The 3,681-nt window shown below is 37.0% G+C and overlaps 1 long non-coding RNA gene across 1 annotated transcript in view; it reads left to right on the forward strand.

The window, feature by feature from the left end:
- The window catches only part of LOC137626084 (uncharacterized), a 71,086-nt gene extending 70,224 nt beyond the window's left edge, over nucleotides 1–862 (forward strand). Inside the window, exon 5 of the long non-coding RNA XR_011040981.1 lies at nucleotides 1–862. This exon is cut by the window's left edge and continues 247 nt beyond it. This is a non-coding gene — a long non-coding RNA (uncharacterized lncRNA).
- The last annotated feature ends 2,819 nt before the right edge of the window (nucleotides 863–3,681 follow it).

A 3,681-nucleotide genomic window follows, 5' to 3' on the forward strand; every position in this document is an offset into this window, starting at 1 on the left:
CATTAAAAGTCTAACATTCCTGCCTTTTAGACTATTGAGGTATCATTTACGCTTTAAATAACTTATGCTAAATTTCATCATATTTGGTGAAATTCAACCTGATAGTCCCGGTGTATGTTATGCTAGTGGTAAATTTTAACATTTTAGAAATCTTTATCCATTTCATTTTAAGCACATGTTTGCCCCATAAACAAACTGAAGGCTTTAGGTCATTTCTACTACTAGGATACTCTCTATTTCTTGTAATAATAAAGCACTATTCCACCCTCACCCAAAATATTATCATTTTACTCACTGCCATGTCAGTAAGTACTTCCCAAAATATCCTCATGGCCACTTGCTCATGTCAGTCAACTTTATCCAGGATTTTCCCACTTTCCTACCCTTTGTATAGCTCTCATAATAAGTACAAAAGGAGTACTTCCCACAACAGCAACATGCCCACTTGCATTTATAAACTCCATCTAGGCTTATGTCCCTTTTTTAAAGCCCTCTTGATAAGTAATTCCCACAGCATGCGTATGGCCCCTTGTGTTTATTACCCAGGCTTTTGTCCCTTCTCACTTTTTTACAGCTCTCTCAATAAGTGCTTCCAACAGCATGCATATGGCCCCTTACTTTTATAAACTTCATCCAGGCTTTTGTAACTTCTCAATATTTTGCAGCCCTCTCAATAAGTACTTCTCGCAACATGCATATGTCCCCTTATTTTTATTAACTTCATCCAGTCTTTTTTTTCCCTTCTCACTCTTTTTACACCCCTCTCATTAAGTACTTCCAACAGCATGCACATGGCCCCTTACTTTTATTAACTTCATCTAGGCTTTTGTTACTTCTCAATTTTCTACAACCCTCTCAATAAGCACTTCCCATGACATGTATATGGCCCCTTACTATTATTATTATTATTATTATTATTATTATTATTATTATTATTATTATTATTACTAGCTAAGCTACAACCCTAGTTGGAAAAGCAAGATGCTATAAGCCCAAGGGCTCCATCAGGGAATAATAGCCCAGTGAGGAAAGGAAATATGGAAATAAACAAACTATATAAGAAGTAATGAAAATTAAAATAAAATACTTTTAAAACATTAGCAACATTACAACATAAAAAAATTTGCTGCGAGTTTGAACTTTTGAAGTTCTACTGATTCAACTACCCGATTAGGAAGATGATTCCACAAATTGGTCACAGCTGGAATAAAACTTCTAGAATAATGTGTAGTGTCCAGCCTCATGATGGAGAAGGCCTGGCTATTAGAATTAACTGCATACCTAGTATTACGAACAGGATGGAACTGTCCGGGAAGATATGAATGTAAAGGATGGTCAGAATTATAAAAAAAGTCTTATGCAACATGCATAATGAACTAATTGAACGACGGTGCCAAAGGTTAATATATAGATCAGGAATAAGAAATTTAAGAAACCGTAAGTTCCTGTCCAACAAATTAAGATGAGAATCAGCAGCTTAAGACCAGACAGGAGAACAATACTCGAAACAAGGTAAAATGAAAGAATTATAACACTTCTTCAAAATAGATTGATCACCGAAAATCTTGGAACACTTTCTCAATAAGCCAATTTTTTGTGCAATTGAAGAAGACACATACCTGATGTTTTTCTCAAAAGTAAATTTGCTGTCGAGAGTCACACCTAAAATTTTAAAAGTCATACTAAGGTAAAGAAACATTATCAATGCTGAGATCCAGATGTTTAGGAGTCACGGTCCTTGACCTACTTACAATCATACTTTGAGTTTTATTAGGATTCAACTTCATACCCCATAATTTACACCATGTACTAATTTTACCTAGATCTAAGGGATTCAGCAACTGCAGATCTACATTCAGGAGATGGAATTGATCCAAAGAGAGTAGCATCATCTTCATATGCATCAAGCTTGTTTTCTAGGCCAACCCACATGTCATGCATATATAGTATGAAAAGTAATGGGCCAAGAACGCTACTCTGAGGAACACCAGATATCACATTCCTATGCTCACTATGGCGCCCATCAACAACAACTCTTTGCAATCTATTACTTAAAAATTCAATAATAATGCTAAGAAACGACCCACCCACTCCCAACTGTTTGAGTTTGAAAAAAAGGGCTTCTTGATTAACACTGTCAAAAGTAGCACTAAAATCAAGGCCAATCATATGAACTTCCTGACCACAATTAAAGAATTTGTGTACAGCATTGGAGATTGTAAGAAGGATATCACATGCTGCAAGGCCTTTATGAAAACCAAATTACAAACTAGGGAACACATAATTACCTTCAACAAACCTATTAAGACGTTTTGCCAAAAGACGTTCAAAAGCTTTAGATTATATGGGTGTTATGGAAATTGGGCGGTGATCAGTTGGACATGAGCTACCACAAACATCTTTACATAGTGGAGTAACATTACCAATTCTCTAACAAGTGCTAAAAGCTCCTCTTCTTGCTAATTTGCGCAAAATAATAGATAACTTTGGAGCTAAGAAATCTGCTGTCTTTATAAAAAACAAAGGAAAAATACCATTTGGATCTACACCTCCATTAGCATTAAGGTCCAGCAAGAGAGCTTTAATTTCACGAGATTGGAAAGCTAAACTAGTTAGTTTAGCCTCAGGAAAACAAGAATAAGGAAGTTCAAGATTCTCATTACTCTACTTGCTGTCGAACACATCTGCCAAAAGGGTTGCCTTTTCCTTTGGACAGTGAGTGACTGAGCCATCTGGTTTAAGTGAAGGAGGAATTGTCGTATCTACACTAAAGAGTGCAGTTTTAAGGGTAGTCCACCACTTACACTCCTGGGTTGTACCAGAAAGGGTTTCTTTTGTGGTTAAATTGTGTACTTTCTCAGTTGAAGCGTAAACTCTGAGCAAAAACTCTAAGCTGAGTATGGTTATTCCAGGTCAAATCTTATCTATTACCCTTCCAAAGATGATAGGCCTGCTGCTTCTCCAAATAAGCAGGTCTACAATCATCATTGAACCATGGTTTGTCCTTCACTCGGTACGTAAGTACACAAGAAGGGATACGCCTATCAATTATGCTGACTAGATTTTCATTCAAAGGGATTACAGGATCAACACTACTATACAATTGCGACCAATTCAAACCCAAAAGATCATGAAGAATCCAATTTCAGTCTGCTTCAGATTTCATATAAATCTAACATGAGCAAGATACATCAGGGACAGGCTGCTCTGTCTTCACTACCAATGAAATCAAGGCATCCGGGATTTTGTCCCTTCTCACATTTTTTTTTAGAGCTGTCTCAATAAGTGTTTCCCATGACATGCTTATGGCCCCTTACATTTATTAACTTCATCCAGCCTTTTGTCCCTTCTCAGTTTTTTACAGTCCTCTCAATAAGTACTTCCAACAGCATCCACATGGCCCTTACATTTATTGATTTCATCCAGGCTTTTGAAGCTTCTCTCTTTTCCACAGTCCTCTCAATAAGTACCTCCAGCAGCATGCACAGGGCCTCTCACTTTTGTTAATTTCATCCAGGCTTTTGTAACTTTCACATTTTTACAGCCCCCTCAATAAGTACTTCCCACAACATGCACATAGCCCCTTACTTTTATCAATGTAATCTGGGGCTTTTGTCCTTTTCCGTGTTTTTTTTTTTCCAGTCCTCTCAATAACTGCTTCCCACGATATGCATATGCCCC

The sequence above is a fragment of the Palaemon carinicauda genome, chromosome 33 (assembly GCF_036898095.1).
Source record: "Palaemon carinicauda isolate YSFRI2023 chromosome 33, ASM3689809v2, whole genome shotgun sequence".
NCBI lineage: Eukaryota > Metazoa > Arthropoda > Malacostraca > Decapoda > Palaemonidae > Palaemon > Palaemon carinicauda.